The following is a 22,998-nucleotide window of genomic DNA, read 5'->3' as shown; positions in this document are numbered from 1 at the left end:
CTCTCCAATACTCACTGTCACCTGGGGCTTCAGCACACCAGACCACACTACTTGCTCTCCAGTGCACAGGAGAGTGCAGTCAGTATCACATCCACCGCTTATAAATGAGGTCTTCAGGAATAGTGGTCTCAGCCTGCATCTGATAATCCAAGATGAGGTGCTAAGCTGAGCTATATGTTATGGAGCAATGTATGGGATGCAGTCCCACGTGTGTGTGTGTGTGATATACATATAAAATCCACTTTCATATTCATTTAATATGATTATGGAAGAGTACAAAATTTTCATTTCTATGTAAATTTTTGGAGAAGAACCTAAGAAACTTAGTAGTGGTTATCACTAGGCAGTGAAACTGGGGTGGTGGGAAGGGAGACAAGGAGACTTAAAAAAATTCTTACAAATCATTGTCATTTGAATATTTTTACTATGAGCATGTGTTACTTTTATAATACAGAAAACTTAATTCTGAACTTTTTATTTTGTATTGATTGGGGGATAGCCAATTAACAGTGTTGTGATAGTTTCAGTGAACAGCAAGGGGATTCAGCAATACATACACATGTATCCATTCTCCTCCAAACTCCCTATATAATAAAGAAAACTTTAAATTAAAATGTATAAATAATAAATAGGTAGATACAGATGATAGAAAATGAATGATATGTAGACAGATAAAAGATGAGCTAGAAGATGGATATCTCCATGCCTGTTTCCTCATATATCAAATGGTACTTATTTCACAGGATTAATGTGAGGAACAAATTACAGAATGCATACAACCCCTTGGAACAGTTCCTGGCACACACTAGATGCTCAATAAATGTTCTCCTCACTGCAATAATGGTGCTGAGAAAGATAGGCTGGCTGAATGTGATAATCTCTTTTGCCACCTTGTGGTGAGTGTATGCCATGCAGGAAGGTCAATGCCAGTAAGAAGCATCAACCCTCTTGGCCTTAGTGGGGAAGGCAGACCTATGACTTTAAAAAAAAAATAAACAAGCAACTTTCTAAATAGGTAGCCAGATGAGACTTATAGTCCTCTACTCATTGCTTCCTGTTTCAACCCCAGCCATGAAAGTGTCTTTGAGAAACTTACAACCAGTGCATTGACTGGTTTCCTGCTCGTTTTCAAGTCTCTATGTATCAGTCTTCTTAGTTGCAAGCGACAAAACCCATTCTAGCTTCCTTAACCAGAAAGGGGATTTTTAAAAAACTGTCATTAGGCAGAGTTCAAGGAAATCTCCAACAGATGAGAGGATCTGGCTTGGGGGCTTCTCAGTCAAAAATTGGTCCCATCCATCTCCTCTGGGGACAGCTACTGCTGAGGCTGAACCTGGGACTGTGCCACTGGGACACCTACTACAGTTGTTTGTGAAACCTCGGCACCTCGCAGCCGTGCTCCACCGCTGTCACCAGGCATGGATTCCACTGGATGATTGTCTCCTTACTTGTTTCTCTCTCCTGAATGGAAGTCTTTATTTAAAAAAAATTTTTATTTGAAGAATAGTTGATTTACAGCATTGTGTTAGTTTCTGGTGTATACAGCAAAGTGATTCAGATATATATATATATATATATATTTTTTTTTTTTTTTTCTTAAAAAATTTTTTTTTGGCTGTGTCGGGTCTTAGTTGGCATATCTGTCTTTGGGCTCAGTGGTTGTGGTGCATGGGCTTAGTTGACCTGCCCGGTAGGATCTTAGTTCCCCTACCAGGGATCAAATCCTCATCCTCTGCACTAGAAGGCAGATTCTTAACTGCTGGACTACAAGGGAAGTCCCATATATTCTTTTGCATATTCTTTTCCACTATGGTTTATCACAGGATATTTTCTGCTTGGCTAACTTCATTTCTGTCTTTTTTTATTGGCATATAGTTGCTTTACAATGTTGTTTCTGCTGTACAACAAAGAGAATCAGCTATTATGTATATATATATTCCCTCCCTCTGAGTCTCCCTCCCACTCCCCAACCCCACCTTTCTAGGTTATCACAGAGCACCAAGCTGAGCTCCCTGTATCATGGGATACTGAATGTAGTTCCCTATGCTATACAGTAGGACCTTGTTTATCCATCCTACATATAATAGTTTGCCTCTGCCAACCCCAAACTCCTAATCCTTCCCTCTCCCATCCTCTCCCCCTTGGCAACCACAGATCTGTTCTCTGTCTCTATGTGAATCTTTTGCTGTCTCATAGATAAGTTCATTTGTGTCATATTTTAAATTCCACATGTAAGTGATATCACATGGCATTTGTCTGACTTACATCACTTAGTATGATAACCTCTAGCTGACCTGAAGTCTTGATGGAGAACATCTGATTAGTGGAGCCTGGGACTCACACCTCTCCTCCCAGCTGAGTTCTGTTTTCCACCTTACAGAGGCGGAACTCAATGTGGTGGTTTAGTTGCTAAGTCATGTCCGACTGTTTGCAACCCTATGGACTGTAGCCAGGCAGACTCCTCTGTCCATGGGATTTTCCAGGCAAGAATACTGGAGTGGGTCACCATGTTCTTCTCCAGGGGATCTTCCCCACCCAGGGATCGAACCTGAGTCTCCTGCTTTCTATAAATTTAGAAAGGCTTTTCAGAAGAGGCTGGATAGGGCAGAGGGTGATGCTCTGTCCCTAAGGAAAGGATATTGAGTGTGTATACCTCAGAGTCCCATGTCCCTTCCTGTTTCGCAACAGGTTATAGATATGGTCCAGGCGCTACTGGGGATTTAGGTCTATCTGAGTCTGTGGTCAGAGTCTGTACTGTTCATCCAGGGGGCGGACCATGGCGAGACCAGATGGGAGAATTCTTTTAGGCTTGGCCCTCCATGGGGGCAGGGGCCATGTCTGTCTGGTTTACTACTGTATCCCCTAGCATCTAGCTCGGTGCCTCCACACATGATTGAAGGAAGGAATGATACCATGAAAGAACAAATTAGGTTGGCCACTTTCCTTATGTAGTTGTAAATTTTCACTGACGCTTAGGGACCTTAATCTTAGCAGAAGCCTAAAAGATGCTCTCTTAGGAATATCTTGTTAGATAAGGGAGATTAAAAAAGAAGTAGCTTTACTCTCACCGGACTACAACTTCACATAAGGTTTCTGTCTCCCCTCCAGGAGGGTTCTGTCCAAGCAGACACATTGTCTCCATTCAGAGGGAAAGGACAACCAAGTAGGTGTCAACAGGTTTTACTGTCTAACTAGATATGTTCTTGAAAAAATCTGCTCTCAGAACATATTTCCATGGAGGCTGGCAACCCCAGGTATTGAGGTTCACTTTTTTTTTCCATGTATCATTTGTACAGCTCATTTGTTGAGGAGATTCTTCTTTTTGGCATGCTTGTGAAAAATTAGTTGAATAAATGCAAGTTGATTCATTTTAAATATATATTTCCAGGGGGGATGCATGCAAGATTCATTAGAATTGTTCAAGATGGCTGGGTCTGAAGGCCTGTTGGAATTGAACTTTGACATCCAATGCTTGCCTCAGCCGGTAGCTTCAGTTGGGATTTGCTCTACTCATCACTGTGTGGTGAGTCGCGTGGTGAGTCCTCATCTCTGGTTGTGCCTACCGAAAGGCACGGACCACCAGGGGGAGCAGGTGTGCCTCCGCTGTGGTAGATCATAGCCATTCCTGTTTGGAACCGCTCCGCCCCCCGCACCCCCGCCCCCACCCCTCTCCCGCCGCTCTGGGAAATACTGTTGCTCTGCAACAGAGAAACGAGTTGTGCGGGGCCCCTACCTCTATCAGTCACCAGCTCTAAGTGAGACATGGCATGCAAAGGGCTGCCTTCAGATCCCATCTTCTACAGCCCTTTGGAACTTTCTGGCCACCCAAAATGCTGCCTGTCATCCTTCACTATTTTGAGGGTCCCCAAGACTACCCACACATTCAGTGAATTCGCTAAAAGGATTCAAGGGACTCAGTATATAATTATCCTCACAGCTAAGGTTTATTAAGACAACAGGATCTACAATAAGATCAGCAAGTCCACTCTTCCCCAGGAATGAAAACACATGATATGTGGATGATGTTTTTATCCAAAGAAGCTCACTCAGTGTCTGAGAGTTGTTTTTTTTTTTTTTAAATTGGGGGATGGTGATTGGACACCCTCTGCCTAGCATGTACCAAAATTCCAGACTCTCAGAAGGAAAGCAGGTGTTCAGTATAAATGACACTCTACAAACAGGTTAAGCACAAAGAATCACACTTATCAATTAGGGAATGGGTAGTGTGCTGTGTTAATAGTCTTATTACTGCTGTGACAAAATTTCACACACTTAGAAGTTTAAACTACACAAATTTATTCTCTTAGAGTTCTGGAGGTCATAAGTCCGGTACTGGTCTCACCAGGCTAAATTCCAGGTGTCAGCAGGGTTACATTCCTTTCGGAGGCCCCAGAGGAGGGTCTGTTTCCAGCTTACTCAGGTTATTGGCAGAATTCAGTTCAGAGGTCCTTGTTTTCTTGCAAGGATAACCTGAGGGCTGTTCCTAGCTTCTAGAGGCCACCACATTCCTTGGCTTATGGCCTCTTTCTCCATCTTAGAACCCAGAACTGTGAGTCAAATCCTTTTCAAGGCATATCTTTCTGACTCCTCCTCATCTCTCTGGCCACAACTGGGAAAGTTTCTTTGCTCTAAAGGATTCATGGGATGAGATTAGGCTCACCCAGATAATCCCAGATCATCTCCTTATCTCAAAGCCCTTAACTTTAATCACACCCACAAAAAACCTTTTGTCATATAAATTGAATATGTTGTCAAGTAACATATTCATAGGTTCCAGGGATTATAACATACATCTTTAGGCAGCTACTATTCTGCCTTCAACAGCCAAGTTCCCAGATGCCAGCCAAAGACCAACCTTGAAAGCAGGCCTTTCTAAAGACAACTCAAGATTGTCTAAATACAACTCAAGATTGTCTAAAGTCAACTCAAGGTCTCGGTTCAGTTCAGTCACTCAGTCGTGTCCGACTCTTTGCAACCCCATGAATCGCAGCATGCCAGGCCTCCCTGTCCATCACCAACTTCCGGAGTTCACTCAGACTCACGTCCATCGAGTCAGTGATGCCATCCAGCCATCTCATCCTGTCGTCCCCTTCTCCTCCTGCCCCCAATCCCTCCCAGCATCAGAGTCTTTTCCAATGAGTCAGCTCTTCACATGAGGTGGCCAAAGTACTGGAGTTTCAGGTCTGTTCTAATAACTATTTTCTGCACACCAATGCAGACTAAGAAAGGTGACATTATGAGCAATAGGTGATATCACTTTCCAATAGTGTGTGACCCCTCTAGTGCTTGTGAAGTCTTGGAATTTGTAGAAAACTGGCCCCATGGCTCAGTGCACAAAGAGGCCCTTATGCTCCAGACACACTCCAACCTTGAGGCTGCACAGGCTTTCTCCTCCCCAACCCCTTCAACCCTCAGAAGAGCCAAAAGACTGTTAGGCTTTAGTGGTTATTAGCATTGGGCTCTCCAGAAAATAGATTACCATTTAAATTATTAGCTATGTACCAAAAGCAAGTTATATATTCTCTCTTATTCTTATTTCCTCATCTCCTTGTAGGTATAACAACACTATCTTACAGATTTAAATGAGACAATGCACATAATGCATGTGCAAGACAATATTTCCAGATCCTAATGGCCAGTGGGCTAGGAGAGAAGACATTCGGGGTGGGGGGCAAAACTAAAATCTATTTTCACAAGGAGCTTCCTCTTGGGGGAGAAATAAAAGAGTTATGGAATCATTTTTTAGAATTTAGTCTGGTCTTTTTTTCCCTTTTTGAACCCTTATCTCTTTATTGACTAACTTATTTCTCTTTCTTTCTGTGAAAGTGTGACATTGTGAATCATTAACCTTTGTTTTTCACCCTCAGCTCCAGCTTGCCCTTGTACTCCTGGCCCTGCCTCAGACTCAGCACGTCCACAGTTTTTGCCCCAGGGTAGAGTTATTTTAGCAGAAATGCAAATAGACTCAAAGAGCCCAAGATCAGCTTTTGAGTTTCAGAAGAGATTTCAGAAAATTTACACAGAGCAAATAGAACTGTAAGAAAGGCTTTCTGAGCCATGAGATCTTAGGTTTTCTGAACACTAAGAGATAAGGACCCAGCCTATCTACAAGCATAGAAGAATATGCCTGTAGTGGTCTGTCCAAAGGCATCCAGCCATCTCACACTAGATGAAAATCCCACAGACTGAAAGGAGGGCTGAGAGGGAGGCAGGGAGATACTGATGACATTCAAGGTCGGGGAACTGCATCCCCCATTTCAGACTCCACTGAAGCCTTAAGGAGAAGAAGATATCTCTCTGTGTGTCTCTGTCTCTTCCTACTCCCCTGCCTCCATCCCCACAGGATTTGGGCTCCTTCTCATCTCCAAATATCATGATGGTATGACCTGGAGTATAAGAGGGGCCAATCAAGTACAGAAAGGCTTTTTAAAAGCCTGGGCCTTGGGATTGAGAGAGGAAAAGAGTCTGTGATTTTCATAGAAGGTCCAACACCAACTATCAGGGTAGGAGGGGGTTGCAACCAAAGTCCTGCATTATTAAAGATTTAGAGTTTGCCTGGTGTGGGTCCTTAGCAAACTACCTCACGTTCTCTGAGAAAAAATACACTGCCATCCTGGTGTGGGAGTCACTATGAGGTAAAGACTCCATTCCTCTCATGACGAGAACAGCCATGAGTTCTCCTGACAGCACAATGACAATGTCTAGGTCGCAACAGCTGAACAAAACACACCTGGACAGAGAATCATGGGCTCTGTGGTTACTTGTTGGTTAGATGATATCAGGACAGAGTTTGGAGGCACCAAAATTGAGGCAGATTGAAATTATGAACAACTCAGTGATATCCAATCCCTTCTGCCTGCAATTACTAGCCTCCCATGTCTTCTCACTAGCAACCCTCTGACTTTGGGGTAAGCTTCATGTAAGCCCCACAGAAAATAAATAAAAAGACCCTGTGAGCACTATATAGCATGGATTAAAAACAAATGAATATTGTTCTTGCAGCTGGGTTGCATGGATGTACATCAGGGGGAACCATGAGTCCCACTGAATAATAGGCAAACTGTAGTGTATAAGTTGATTTTTGCACATTTTTCAAGGAAGAGGAGCTGTGAATGTGATCAGGTTCTCAGAGGGTTCAGAGATGTACATTTTTGCAGGAGGGCCTCCTGGATCTGTGCTTTATTTATCTGTGCACCCTATGAGAACTCATTTATAATTGCAATGTCATGGTTTCCCTGCCTGTGGAGTGGAAAAAACAATACTAAGCACACAGAGTTATTGTGAGGAATTAATTAGAAGGAGCTTTGTAAATAAATTGATTTTAAAATAAGAGGTATTCCTGTGTTAGCCCTCTTTACCACCCCAAAATGAATAGCTCTATTAAATAATAAGCATTTGGTTGAGATTTTTGGTATCAGAGATACACAATTTTTTAAAAAATGTATATGTATGCAGTTTATAAGTGACATAATGATGTGATTAATCTTTTATTTTTTCAAGGAATAATTTTCATAGATCATTTGATATTGTGTGCTCCTAAAATGATGATGATGATGATATGATAATTCCTTGTACTTGCATAGTCGGTAGTCCTCTCATTTACCTAATCGGTTGTTGACAAAGCCCTCCTCTTACTCTTGTAAATGAAATGAGGCTATTGCTGGGTCCACAGTGTTTGGTTGCCATGGTTTGAGTTCGTTTCATAAGCTGTTGCTTGGCAATCCCACGCGTCAGCTGGCTCTTTTTCCTCAGCACTCACCACACACTGAAGTATAATGAGACTGAGACTGGGCAAAGGAGGATAATGGCCCCTGAGCGCTTTCTATCTTCCCCCACAGTGCTGTTACCATGATGTTTGACAAATGAGTTGAGAGCAGAGGAATGAAGTGGTTACAAACATGGGATTTAGAGTCATGCAGACCTGGGTTCAAATTCAGGCTCAGGATCTGGCTCGATGTTTCCTTTAGCTATTCACTTAGAGAAGCCAATCTGAGTCTCTGTTTTCCCGTGGGGATAATTACATTCAGCTCCTAGAGTGGTTGTGAGGATTGAAGGAGAAAATCCATGGAAAGCACCTGCACACAGTAGGGGCTCGGTAGGTGTAACCTATGCTAATAAGGGTGATCGGAGGTGGTGGAACCACAACTTTCCTTGTTCTGCAGTAAAATGCCCTGATGTCATGGTCAGGTTGGATTTTATTTGTATAGTTATGTCCCAGTTTCCTTTAAGCATAAGACTGAGTGGGCCCAGTGCAAATTCATGGAGTAAAAGAGAAATTTATAAATAATCAGGACCAAGGAAAAGAACAGGGGGTGTTAGTACCAAAAGGAAAACAAGTAGGGATGCAGCAGACAAAAAATATCAATAGAAGATGCCCACTCCAGGTAGTGAGTGGGTAGGTGCTAGACATTCAAAGGGGCTTGCATGGGGAACGCCCGTCTCCTCCCTAGACAAGCACATGCCCACAGGCAGTGGTGTATTGGTGAAACAGCTCTCAGGGAGAGAAAACCCCTGATTTGTAGCATTTGCCTATTTCTATGGTGTAAATGCTCCCACTAGGGCTGATTTCAAGTTGCCAATACAATGTCATGAACAGAAATGTGGAGTTGGAAAGAGATGCCCACAAGCCACTCTCCCAAGGCCTTTAGAGACTGCTCTAGCCCAGAACTAATCGCTTCCCTAAGGGCATGTTTCCTGTTTTGTTCTCATTGCTGGGCATCCCTAAAAAGCTTCTGTCTGTTTTTATAGCAGTTTATGGAGATCAGTTCTCAAGCCTGCTCTTCTGGCCTTCATTTTCCCGGACAGGAAGGATATAGCTGAGGAAATCTCTTGTGCAAGCCCAGCCCCCACCTTTTTATAGACTGGCTTCTGTGGCCTTTCTGACCAGGGCTGGGACCCCATGACCTTCCCCGGATCCATAGGAGACTTGGGACCTAGACTTAGGACCTAAGAATCACCTAGGTAAACGTACTATTTGAGGTAATCTCTTCTTTCAAAGTTATCTTTGTTTACCTTTTTTTGTGTAACCCAACTCAAACATGCCCTGGTCATGGTCTTTCATATTCTTAGTTCTACAACATATATAACCTTAGTATTTTTTATATGTATCACCAACCAGTTTTAAAAAGAACCAGTTTTTAAATAAACCTGGGCAACTGTACTATTTCTTAAAGTGGTAGTAGAATTTCAGTGTAGATGTCTGATTCTCAGAGCTGGACTAAACAAACAACTGTGTGTGGGGGGTAGATTCCCTTATGGCCTGATTGGTTTCAGGTGTCAGTCACTGATTTTCAGTCACAAGAGTAGGCACGTTGACCAGCTTTTGGTGAAAATATGTCTTTTACAGTATACTTGGTCCATTATTTGTATTTCCTCCCCACTCACTATCTGACAATTTCCAGTTGAATGGCTTCTGCAGATCACTGTCTCCCCTACAGATCAGCTGAAAATACCAGGATGTTTATGTTGCATAAGCAGCAGAAGAGAATATTAGATGTGATATCATATAACTTTCTAAGGAAGGTAGATTTAGTAACAGAAGAGGGTTTTTTGAGGGGAGTGTGAGGAGCTAGGTACAAAGTCATTAACTTTATAATTAATGGCCTGTCATAGGGAGTGAGGGATAAGCTTCCAGAAGTCGGTGGAATGCATAAATTTGGAGGGAGAAGCTAGGGGAGACAATAATTTCCCTGAAAGAGCAAGAGGAAAGATCAAGACTGCCTGGGCAAGATCCTCTGAAGGAGAGAACAATGCATGGGAAAATGGAAGACTGTTGGGTGAAGGTGCAGGTGGGCGGGACAAGGTGGAGTTGATCACTAGAGACTAAAAAGAAAGCTGTAGATGAAATAATATCTAATGGCAACTTTCAAGTTAAATTCTATGGGAGCAACCCCTCACATTGGCATATCTCCCCTTAGGAAATCTTCTACAATTTAATTCTACAAACCTCACTGTTGTGATTTTCTATGGGGGATATGAACAAAATCTGGTTTCAAGGTTTAGATAAGGAGAAAAACAGAGCCCATGAATCAGAGTAGCAGATGTGGAGCTTATAAACACACATGTGAAGGAATGGATATCTTTGCACGAAGAGATCTACTGTTCACCACCCACTGGTTAGGGTAACGTGGAGGGTATTTACTGTGCCTTGCTAGAGGACCACAGGTCAGAGAGACATGGGGAGGACCCAGATGGAGTCTCCTTGAATGTGAGCCTATAGGCTTGTGGAACTCTTCCTTAAGCTATCCACCCAGAAATGGGCCTGGCCTTCATGATCCCCAAAGATGTACTTAGGAGGGGTAGGCCCCCACTGGGGACAGTCTTGCTAGATATGGAAGAGCAACTTATCAGCAAGGATAAGCATACATTCTGTCTTAAACACACACAAACACACACACAAAGAGTCAACGATTCTTTCATCATAATATTTTCCAAATATTTGAAAAATTTGTGTTATCAAGGAGTTTGGGGACTTTTAATAGTTTTTACCTGAATTTCAGCCATTGTGCCCAGCTATTTAAATGTTGGTGAAGAGTGAGGGTGTTATTTTTTCTGTTCTGTGAAAAACTTAAAACTTTTCAAGTCCACTTTGATATTTGGGGCCAACTTTTGGATACTAAGAGGTTTTATTTCTAATTTATTTCCAGGAAATTTTGCCTCACTGCCTTTGTATAGAATTTAACATTTTATCTTCTGCAATGATTGACTTAGAAGCTGATTATTTGAGAAAGAAAAAAGCGTGTGTGACTGAGATGGCTCAGTGGCCATCTAAGATTCATGCTCTCTTTCTATGGCATGGAATTGTGGCTAGAAGCAGCTGCCCAGTTGGGGATTACAGTTCTCAGAACCCCTATCCTGACCCCAAACCATCCAGGTGATTAGTACTTGCTAGTAGAGTGTGAGAATTACTACATGCCAAATAAGGGGCTGTGCCTTCCCTGTGGTCTCTTTCTTCATCTGCCAGCTAAATGGTGGGAACACTGGAACCCTAGGAAAGAGTGAGGTCACAGGATAGAAGGAGGTCACCGCCAGGAAAGAACAACATCACTGGGTTAATCGAGCAAGAATCTAATCTATCATGTTAAGCCACTGAAATCGTTTCAGGGTTTATTTATTTACAGTAGCTAGCATTACTTTAACCAGTACAGGGGTTTCTCCAGTCAATCATCAATCTTGTACACAAAGCTTAACCTTGGAATATGCTCGGCCTTTCCAAACTCCCTAACTTTGAAATACATTTCAGAAAACCATACAAAAATAATGCCTGGGGTGATGGTTGGGGGTGGGGCTGGTATTCTTTGGTAAGCCTTCAGTCCAAGCTGGGTCAGGTTCTATCAGGTTTGCCTTTCTGGAAAGGTCACAGGCAAGTAAACCCAAGACTGGGCCCCAAAGGAAGGTGTTTAGGAATTTATCAGCCGGAAAAGACTTAATGCTAATAGGCAGGTGGTTAATAGGAGCCTAGAAAATGCAATTAAAAGGTTAGAAAACTCAGAGTATAGGTTAAACACGGGTAGCAGCCCAGACAAGTGAAGTGAAGTGAAGTCGCTCAGTCGTGTCCGACTCTGCGACCCCATGGACTATAGCCTACCAGGCTTCTTCGTCCATGGGATTTTCCAGGCAAGAGTACTGGAGTGGGGTGCCATTTCCTTCTCCAAGCAGCCCAGACAAGTAAAGCCTAAAAAGAAGAAAGATGAATAACAGGACAGCTGGGGATGACATGAATGTGGAGGTGAGGAAGGGCTGGTTAGGTCCTGATTTGGTGAAAGTACCACTTGTGTAGTCGTCTGCATGGCCTAGCAGCCTTTGTGTACTTTTCTTTGGGCTGTCCAGGGGCCTCCCGATGCACTGAGCCTTTAGTGAACATAAGTAGCATTGCACATACAAGCATTCTACATGGCAGCACCGTCCTCATTCTCAGATTGATGTGACAACTTGTGGGAATGTGATGATGCCAGGCAAGCAGTGAGCAGGGCTGCTGAGTAGATAGCCTGTTACCCAGAGGAGCTCAGCAGATTGACCCTTCCGTTCTAGATGGCCCCAAGGAGACAGCAGAGCCTGCCTGCCAAGCTCCTACATTTTGAGTCCTTGAAGCTCACAATTTTTGCTCTTTTTCTTTTGATGCCCTGCTAAAGATGATGTGTACCTCACCTCCTCCCTGTTTGGACTAAGTCTCTGCTGTCAGCTGTGCTGTCTGTGCTCACTCATGTCCGATTCTGTGTGACCTTGTGGACTGTAGCCACCCAGGCCCCTCTCTCCATGGGATTTTCCAGGCAAGAATACTGCAGTGGGTTGCCATTTCCTCCTCCATCTGGAATCAGGGTCCTGAGCAAAAAAGAGTGAGACATTTCTCTATTAAGTCAATTTATTCTAAGATGGGAGATGCAGTAACTAAAAGCAAATTCCATTGAGGATAAGGAGTTCTAATTGCTCAGAGAAAGGAGTTTCTCCGTCCACACATGATAAACTCTTTTCATCTGGTCACTAGTCTGGGATTTGTGAGTGATGAAAGAGGCTCTGTACCTGACATGCCCTAATGAAATTCCTTAAAAGGAATAACAAGTTGTGGGACTTCCCTGGTGGCACAGTGGATGAGAATCCATCTGCCAATGCAGGGGACGCAGGTTTGATTCCTGGTCCGGGAAGATGCCACATGCTGCAGAGCAACTAAGCCTGTGCCCCACAGCCACTGAGCCCAAAGTCTAGAGCCCGGGAGCTGCAACTACTGAAACTGGAACGCTTAGAGCCCGTGCTCCACCACGAGCGAAGCCACCACAATGAGAAGTCCAAGCACTGCAAGGAAGAGTAGCTCCCCTCACTGCAATTAGAGAAAGCCTGTGCAATACAGCAAAGTCCCAGCACAGCCAAAAGTAAATACGTAAATTAATTTAAAAAAATAAGTTGTGTGAGTGGTTGTCTGAAAGAACAATAGTCTTGGTATCCCTAGTAGAGCATTCTTGTTGGAAGAACTTTATTTTTAAAATTTCTAGTTATTATAAAATGTTGGCTATATTCTCTGTGTTGTGTAATATATCTGTGTAGCTTATTTTATACCTAGTAGTTTATACTTCTTACTGCCCTACCCCTCTCTTGCCCCTCCCACTTCCCTCTCCACTAGTTTGTTCTCTGTATCTGTGGGTCTGCTTCCTTTTTGTTATAATCAACATTTGTTGTACTTTTTAGGTCCCAGATACAACTGATATCATAGAATGTCGTTTAACTTATTTCACTGGCATAATGCTTGCCAGTCCACACATGTTGCTGCGTATGGGAAAACTTTGTTCTTTATGGCTGAGTAGTATTCCCGTGTGTGTGTGTGTGCGTGCGTGTGTGTGCATGCGTGTGTGCACTACATCTTCTTTGTGGAAGAACTTTATTTTGATCAGCATGTGTATTAATCAAAGTTCAGTTGCCCATAACAGAAATCACTCTGCTTACTTTAACAGGGTATGGACTTAAGAGAGGGGAAAATGTGCTTACGAAATCATCAGAAGGGCTGAAGAGGCAACCCTTAGGCTCAGCTGCCAGGAATGACTACTAACACAATAAAATGAAGTGCCCTGCTAGGAAGACTGTTACCTCTGACACACAGGGATCTGGGGAATTAGGAAGTTTCTTCCCTGACAGCTGGGTTCAGGATCATAGTATCTTAGTCACAATCCTGGAGTCAGGAATCTGCCATCATGACCGTTGGCTCTAGGAATATACTCCCTTAGCTATGCACCTGAGGTCAGGAAGCTGCTATTGCATCTGTTGTTCCAGAGCCACCTGGGCCTGCTAGACTGCCAGCCATAAAATGGAGGCTTCTAATACTGCCACCACTCTCTCCACTTGACTAAATTTTCAAAGATAATTCACATAGGAGTATATCTGATTAGCAGAACCTAAATCACATCAATTTCCGGTTTCAAAGAAGGGAGAAAATAGAGCTTTTAGCTCTATTTTGTGTCATAAAAGAAGGTGCACCAGGAAAGGGTTAGAAGAGAAACTGGGCAAGCCAATTTACAGAGTTCGCTACCTGTCATTCCCTGACCAGAAAAAAAAGCCCTCATTCCTGGCCCTGATGCTCTGAGAGCAGCCTTTCATGATATGAAACAAGCCCAATTAGATAAAAGCTTCAATTCTGAAAGCCAAACAAAGTAGCAATATAATGTCATTGGACTGGGAACATTATGTTAACTAAAGCCTGCAATGACGTAAATGATACAGTCAAAAATATAACAAAGCTAGATTCATAAAGTGAATATTACTGTTTGGGAAAAAACCCTAAAATCTGAAAAATGATTTTTGAGAAGAAAATGCTTTAAAAAGTTGTGACATCAAGCAACATACGTATGTGTGTGTGTGTGTGTGTGTGTGTGTGTGTGTATGGAGATACAAACATCCAGGATATATTTCAAAAATATTTATGTGGTAGAGAGAGGATAATGAGAGTAGGAATTTGGGGTACAAGAGAAAAAAATAAAATAAAATTTGAAAAGAAAATAGCCTACACTGAGTGATGATAAAAGTGTGCTATAATCTGCGTGATATGAATAGTTCAACTCCTGCTTTTTTAACATCTAAATAGGATACATAACAGTTACCAAAGTGTTAACTGGTGACTGGAGGCATGCATTTTAAACTAATTTGCAACTGAACGTTTCTTGAAAATACTGCCAACCAGAGCAGGAATAATTGACTTAAACAAGATTTAAAATATAAAATTTGCAATCTACATAATGGGAGAAAATATTTGCAAGTCATATATCATATAAGGACTTAATATACAAAATATATAAAGAACTCATACAATTCAATAATAAAATCTCCAATAGGTTTATAAATGAGCAGAGAAACCAAACAAGAATTTCTCCAAAGAAGACATCCAGATGACCAACACGTACATGAAAAGATGCTCAACAGAACTAATCAGGGAGATGCAAATCAAAACCACAGTGAGCTATCACTTCATACCTGTTAGAATAGACATCACCAAAAAGACAAGAGGTAACAAGTGTGGGTGAGGATGTGAAGAAAAGGGAAATCTTGTGCACTGTTGGTGGGAATGTAAATTGGTATAGTTACTATGGAAAATAGTATGGAGTTTCCTCAAATATTAAAAATGGAACTACCCTATCCAGTAATTCCACTTCTTGGCCTATATCCAGAGGGAATGAAAGTAGGATATTGAAGAGATATTTCCACTCCTATGTTTATTGCAGCATTATTCCCAATACCCAAGATATGGAAGCAACTTAAGTGTCCACCAATGTATTAATGGATAAAGAAGGTAAAGAAGAGGACATTATATATATTCTTTCCTTCATGAGAAAGAAAGAAATCCTGCCATTTGTGACAATATGGATGAACTTAGAGGACATTATACTAAGTGAGATAAGTCAGAGAAAGACTAACACTGTATGAGCACACTTATGTAAAATCTGAAAAAGCTGAACTTGTGAAAACAGAGAGTAGAATGGTGGTTACCAGGCTCTGGGGGTGGGGGAACAGGAGAGATGTCGTTTAAGGGTACAAACTCGACACTGGTAGTTAAGTCTTAGAGATCTAACCCACAGTACAGAGAATATAGACAATAATATTGTATTATGATCATCAAACTTGTTAAGAGACTAGATCTTAATTACTCCCACCACAAAAAAGAAATGATAATTATGTGAGGTGTTAGCTAATTGGTGATAATGATATTGTAATGTATGTAATGTAATGTAATGTATGTATTGTAATGTAATGTATGTATTGTATGTATTGTAATGTATGAAGTCAATGCATTGTCTACCTTTAACTTACACAGTGTTACATGTCAATTACATCTCAATTTAAAAAATCGTCCCTGGTGGCTCAGACGTTAAAGCATCTGCCTGGAATGCAGGAGACCCGGGTTCGATCCCAGGGTTGGGAGGATCCCCTGGAGAAGGAAATGACAACCCACTCCAGTACTCTTGCCTGGAGAATCCCATGGAGGGAGGAGCCTGGTGGGCTACAGTCCATGGGGTCCCAAAGAGTAGGACACGACTGAGCAAGTTCACTCACTCAAAAATGTAAAAAAAGACAAAAATCACTTTCCAAGTTCTGAAATATATGCAAATATATAATTTTTTAAAGCTTAGAAAATGACACAGTGTTTAAAAATTAATCAAATGTCCAAATGGAAAGCCTAGGAATGTTCACATCCTCAATTCTGATAGAACAGTATATGGTATCAAAATAATATCAGAAATTGATAAAAAATTGTACAAATGAAAAGCTTATTGAATATGAAAGAACATTCAGAATAAAATCATTGTTTCAATTGTAACTGAATTTTTAAGAATTCACAAATGATAAGGTGTTTTAAAGCTAGAACAATAACATGAAATAGTTCAAAAATGAATACAGTCAATAGTTACAAAAGTCTTACAAACTGCTGTTGGGAGATACTTGCTTTGAGTCAATTTTCATAAGTAAAAGGCTTATAAAAATTTTAGAAACCAAACAGAATATAATTACCTACCTTAAAATGAAATTGAAATAAAAATAATATCAAAAGAGCCACAACATAGAAACAACCTGCAAAAACTTGAAACAAATCTGCTTGACTTATAAAATCATTGAAAACTGAACCCCAAACCATTGGAATTTACTGAAAGATCTTAGTTATTGATTGGAAACATTTTGTTTCAAACCAACTAAAAATTTGACAACAATGCCTCACTCTAAAATTCTTCTTTCCCAAGTTCCCTTGTATCATATTTAAACTAAATCCCCCACACAATTAGGCGGCTGAGCAGGCCAGGAGGCATTCCTTTGGCACTTAAAAACAGCAAGAGTCCACAGAAAGGTGAGAGCCCTCACTTCTGCCTTTCATACCATGACACAACTTGCCAAACCCAAACTCTCAGGTCTGCTCTTCATACCATGAAGATATGGGTCTTTGCTCACATCAAGGCCCAAGAAAGACCCCAATAGTTTCCAAATAGACCTAGGGTCCCCCACACTCCTCAGTAGGAAGAGAATGGGAACCCACTTCAGTATTCTTGCCTGGAGAATTCCATGGACAGAGGAGACTGGTGGGCTACAGTCCATGGGGTCACAGAGTCAGACATGACTGATGGACTAACACACACACCCTGGATTTGAACCAGAAGCTTCATCCAGAGCTTTTGGCTGTGCCGGATCATTCTGATGTGATGGGAAGAAAACCCTACCTTTTTCAGCTCCCAGATGGCTGCTGCAGCTGGGTGATTATGGTTAACCTTGGCCTTTTTCTCCTTTGGTGGAGTTGACTGGAGCTGACTCACAGATTCTTTTCTTTGTTCTGGTGTCTTCCATGTGCAGGCCAAAGGCTGGAGCAGTTGGGTGGGGTGTTGATGGGGAAAAGATGAGGTCTAGGTCTAGGGACTGGAGCAGGTTGTAGAGGATGAGTGCTTCATGTTGCAGGAAGCAGAAGGCAGGGCTCTGGTCTGGAATGGAGGTACATCATGTTGAAGTGAGGGTTGTCTGGGGTGGGCTGTCACATCCGGAAGTGAGCCTTGATCTAGACATTAGCATCCTCAAGGTATAAAAGGGCAGAGGTGAATGATTTGGTCAGAGCTGGGCTGTCGGGGGGGGGGGGTGGGCAAAGATATTCACCCAGGTCTAGTTAAGGGTTGTTCTCAGATATGGTGTTTCACTAAAGCTAAGATGCTATCAAGTGTAAGATGTACCATTATTTTATGTATCACTACACGAAGAAAGTGGGCTTCCCAGGTAGCTCAGTGGTAAAGAATCTGACTACCAATGTAGGAGACACAGGAGACTTGGGCTCAGTCCCTGTGTCAGGAAGATCCCCTGGGCAAAGAAATGGCAACCCACTGCAATATTCTTGCCTGGGAAATCCCATGGACAGAGGAGACTGGTGGGCTACAGTCCATGGGGTCACAAAGAGTCAGACATGACTCAACAACTGAGCACATGAGCACAGTAAGAAAGTAAAAAGACTGCCAATTAAACTATGCCATAATCTTTTCTTTGCACTTATCATTTTAAATTTTTACTTATTGAAAGCTTTTTAAATTTTATATAGACATAGTCACTCTTATGAGTGTCTTAAAAATATAAATAATATAAATTGAAGTATCCCTAAATTTTCTTCACATTGATAACCTGATTATTCTGAATCACTTTTTGGTTCAGAGTTGAAATTGTCCATATTTTCTCACAGGATATTGTCCTCTGTGCCATCAAGATAGTTGCTGATGCTGCATTCCTTAAGAGAAACATCCAAGGTATTTTCTTCCAAGTTGCTTCCAAGTTACAAGTTTGGACATGGGCTCACTTGCTCAGCTTGTGACAAGTAATCTGGTTGAACATATCTCAACAACAAAGTACAAAAGAGTTTCAGCTACTTGTAGGTATTTTCCTTGCTTTGGACTCAAAATATACTTTGTTGTTGCACTGCATGAAAATGCAGAATTGCAATAATTTTTCCATGTTTCAGGTATCCATTGCTTCACAACAAACCACAGCTATACAGATCACCATTTCTAGCCTGAGAGTGGCCATTACTCTTCGTGCTAATATGCCTCTGAGAGTTTGATCTTTGTTCCAAAGCTCTTTCTTTCTCTTTTAACTTTTGAAGTACTTTTAACCTCACAAAAGGAGTACAAAGGGGTCTCATGTACCCATTACCCTGCTTACATCAATAGTGACATCTTACATAACTTATAGTAAAAAACCAGGAAACCAATTGGCACAACACAGTTAACTGGACTATAGATCTTAACTCATATTTTATTAGTTTTTGCATGCGTTTTGTTTATTTTGTATGTCTGTGGATCATTCAATGACATTCAATATACATTAGTCAGGTGTATATATTTGCATAGCCACTACCATAACCAAGGCCTTTTCTGTTACCACAAAGATCTCCCTCATGCTACTCTTTATAGTTACACCCTTTATTGGGGCAAATACCCTCAGCCTTCTCTTCCAATTTTGGCTTTTATCTGGCTGTAGATGCCTTAGATGTAGGCCAAGCAATGCCTTTGTTGACTGTCTGTTTTGCCTCTGAAGCAGACTATTTTCTATTAACCATCTCCACAACACCCTACACCACAAGCCCCCCGACTCCTCTTTTGACTTAAAGTATTGTCAGTTGTTACAGTGACTGCAGCTTCCTGGCTTCTGACAGTTGATTGCTGCCACCTGGCTCTCTTAATTTCAGACTCCATGCTTCCCATGAACATTAATGAGCAGTAACCACCTCTCTTACCCTCAACCCTAGTCAGCAAGTGAGAGTCAACACTGAGCTTCTTAGTGATACTGGTGCTCCTCTCACCAGTACATTCCTGATGGCTTTGGTGAATAGTGAGTTTTCCTCATGCACCCCTTCCCCCACCCAAGGAACATAATCTTCTGATATTATTTCTGACCTCACAGGGTCTATCCATTCCAACAGTCAATTTCCTCCAGCTTCTCTATTCCTTCCTCTACCATCTGCTAGGTGACACAGGCATTTTCACTTCATCCAGCATGAGCCTTTGCCTACTCAAGGCTTCTAAGAGCCACCCTGAAGTGAAGAGAAGTGAAAGTCGCTCAGTCATGTCTGACTCCTTGCAACACCATGGACTGTACTGAATTCTCCAGGCCAGAATAATGGAGTAGGTAGCCTTTCCCTTCTCCAGGAGATCTTCCCAACCCAGGGATCAGACCCGAGTCTCCCACATGATAGGTGTATTCTTTACCAGCTGAGCCACATGGGAAGCCCCAGAGCCACCCTAGCAGTGAGTTTGCTCCATCCCTAGGATACTTGTCAGGGTGTTAAATCTACCTCCCAAGAAAGTACCCTCAAATTGTTAAATTCTTGCTTCTTCAATCTTATGTTCTAGCTACCTTGATCAAGCACCTCAAAATACAGTCTCAGGAGTACTCACTTGGCTCATGTGAATCTGTGTTAGCCAATTCTTCCCAGCTCCTTCAGTATACAATCTATTTCCTTCCTTTTAGGGTCCAGCATGTCTCCAGTTGGGTTATGCTGGGATTTAACTGAGGTTATTAGCCTAGCAACCAGGAGAAAAGATTGGGGCAGCTCCTGAAAGGGAAACCATATGTTTTGTAGAGTGAGGCTTTGTTGACATCTTCCAGCATGATATGTGCTGATTCTTACTAGGGAAGGTTGAGCTACCTGTGCATTTTCTGAGAGTTCAGGGAAATCTACAGAGCCAACATCTTAAGAGTATCCGTTCAGATCTCTCCATCCTATTTTTCAGGTCCCAGATTTTTCCAACCAGGGCTCTGACTTTAGCATGACAGACTTGCCTAGGATGAGCATTTAATCATCTTGAGGCTGTTTCTATCAAGTCCTGAGTCTGCTCCTCTGATGTGTCAGCTTGTCACCGAGTCCAAGCTCTTCCTGCTCCCCACACAAGAGGCCATTAAATCAAGAGATCTTTCACTGGGGGAAGGAACAGTGACTTTATTCAGAAAGCCTGCAGACGGAGAAGATAGTGGACTGGTGTCCCAAAGAACCATCTTGCCTGGGTTTGGATGCTAGTTTCTTTTATAGAATGAAGAGAGGGAGGTGAGGAGGTAAAGTTAAAAAGATGATTAAGTTATTGCATATATTTCCTGGTTCCAGTCAGACTCAGGCTACCATGATAGCTCAGTTGGTAAAGAATCCGTTTGCAATGCAGGAGACCCCGGTTCGATTCCTGGGTCAGGAAGATCCCCTGGAGAAGGAATAGGCTACCCTCTCCAGCATTCTTGGGCTACCCTGGTGGCTCAGATAGTAAAGAACCTGCCTGCAATGTGGGAGACCTAGGTTTAATCCCTGGGTTGGGAAGATATCCCCTGGAGAAGGGGAATGAGTACCCACTCCAGTATTCTGGCTTGGAGAAGTCCATGAACAGAGGAACCTGGCAGGCTACAGTCCATGGGTTTGCAAAGAGTCAGACACGACTGAGCAATTTTCACTTTCACTTTCCAGCCAGACTCAGGAGGGATGTGCGAATTTCTTCTTTCTTGTAGCCATTCACAGGTGGCCCCACTCAGGATGTTTTAAACAAAGGTATTTTTTTAATTTGTGAACTTAAACAAGGGTATTTCAACTTAACAATCAGGCATGGGAAGGCAGCGTTCTGGGAGGCGTGCATTATGTATACTTTAAGCTAAAGGCAGTGTTCCTTTAGTGATTGATTTGTAGCAAAGGCAATGGAAAGCAAAGGTTAAAGTAAAAGAAACAGATCCAATATGGAGTCAGATTTGTTCTGCCCTATTACATACTCTTCTACTGAAAGAGAAGAGGGCATCTTTGTAAGCTATCAACAAGATCTTCTGTCTCTTATGCTTAGGCATTAATTGCTTGTTAACAGCCCTCTATCTCATTATTCCCTTGTAGGGCATCAATACAAATTCGTAATAACCAGTCAGCTTTGCTGATCTTTCTTTCAAATGTCAGAATCATTGCACCGGCAAGAGTGTTTCCTTCCACTGGACATTTTCCCAGGTCACAACTGGTGAAATTGTTGGCATTTGCATTACCGCCTTGTGGAAAGGAATATCTGTTCCCATCTCCAACTCAGGATGGCATTCTCTTTGCCCAACAGGTAGTGAGTGATCCAGTCCCTCAAATCCATCTGGCCATCAACTTTCTTGAATCCCATCAACAGTGTACTTTATGTCTATTCCAAACCTCCAAGAAGCTGATGCTAAGATGGGATTAGATGTGCAAGAAACTTATTGGGAGAAATGCCTTTGGGTGATAAAGAGGAAGCAGCAGAAGTAGGCAAGGGAGAGCTTTCAGATTATAATCTAGGCCTGACACCAGTGAAGGGAGAAGGGGAAGGAAAAGGGACTGGCTAGAGAGAGTTCCAGTCTATAGTACAGTTCAAAAAAAGTTTGAGCCCATCAGATGGGTTAGAGAAATATTGTGTCGCACAAGAATGAGCCTGCACTAGCATTTGCACCGTGCTCAGTCAGTGCTATTGGCAGCCTGTGGGTAGCATGGTCTGGGTGCAAACTTGGTGGTGGACCAAGTCTGAAGGAAGCTAGGGCTACTAGTCAACTATGCTTTCTGCAGCAGAAGATCTCGGTGGCATATTTTTATGGCCACTATAAGTGGCATTCTAAGAGCAAACCTTGCATCTAACTCTGGTTTTGACCCCTGGGGAAAGGGGTTTGGGCTTGTCCCCATGCCTCTTTAAGTGCAATGCATGGACAAACCAGGGATGACTAATCTTTTTATCCCACTTGAATACCCCCAGTATGATCTTCCACATTACCAAGAAAGGCTCCCTCTCTTGAGGGGAACAGGAATGGGAGCTGGAAATACGCCATGACCAATTTTCAACCACTTTAAGGTCTTCTCTTTGGCTTGAGTAGAGCCCTAGCCTGGACCTTAGACTCTACCATACAGCTTATTGATCTAGAATGTAAAACCCTGGGCTAACTTTTGTAACTCTTTGCCAAACTATGTTTTACCCCTGGCTCTCACTCTTGGACCCTCAATGTATTCAGGCCTCCACATAAGGTGGACAGTCAGTTGTTTGCTTTCTCAGGCTTATCAACCCAAAAGGAAGGGCTTTAGCCCAATTAAACCCTAAGACATTTCAGCCCTTAGGCAGCTCAGCTTTAGACCTGATTCATGCTCTTCTGCCTGGCCACCCATTTCTGTGAGGTTTGCTATTTATCAGGTCATTTCTTAGTTGAAAGTATCCCTTTTGCTTTAGCAGCAAAATATCTTAATTGGATGATTTCCAGTGTGTGTGTGGGGTGGTCCTTCTGCACAGTTAGAATGGCCTCAACTCAACAGGAGTGGCTGTGAATCACCACCGAGAACAGTGCTTTACAAAGATTACCCAAAGTTATGCCCCCAACTAGAGGTTGCCTGAAAGGAATTCTTAAGAGGTTGGTTTGAGGCCATTCTAGGCAGGTAGAAAAAGCAGTTCTCCCCTTCAATGGATAGTGGAACTTCTTTCCACTATCCAACATGAGGGATGGCATAATTATTTCAGGTATACTAAAATGTTTGTTATTTTAGATCCT

The 22,998-nt window shown here is 42.3% G+C and overlaps 1 long non-coding RNA gene across 1 annotated transcript; it reads right to left on the bottom strand.

Moving 5' to 3' along the window:
* Nucleotides 1–459: 459 nt before the first annotated feature.
* LOC138930245 (uncharacterized) lies at nt 460–17,247 on the bottom strand. The gene is made up of 2 exons (XR_011446139.1): nt 17,184–17,247; nt 460–584 (listed from the first exon to the last, which is right to left on the bottom strand). It is a non-coding gene; the product is annotated as an uncharacterized lncRNA (long non-coding RNA).
* Nucleotides 17,248–22,998: the final 5,751 nt, after the last annotated feature.

Source organism: Ovis canadensis, chromosome X, assembly GCF_042477335.2.
Source record: "Ovis canadensis isolate MfBH-ARS-UI-01 breed Bighorn chromosome X, ARS-UI_OviCan_v2, whole genome shotgun sequence".
In the NCBI taxonomy this organism is placed as follows: Eukaryota; Metazoa; Chordata; class Mammalia; order Artiodactyla; family Bovidae; genus Ovis; species Ovis canadensis.
The sequence above is the reverse complement of the archived record's forward strand: the minus strand, read 5'-3'. Positions and strand labels throughout refer to the sequence as shown.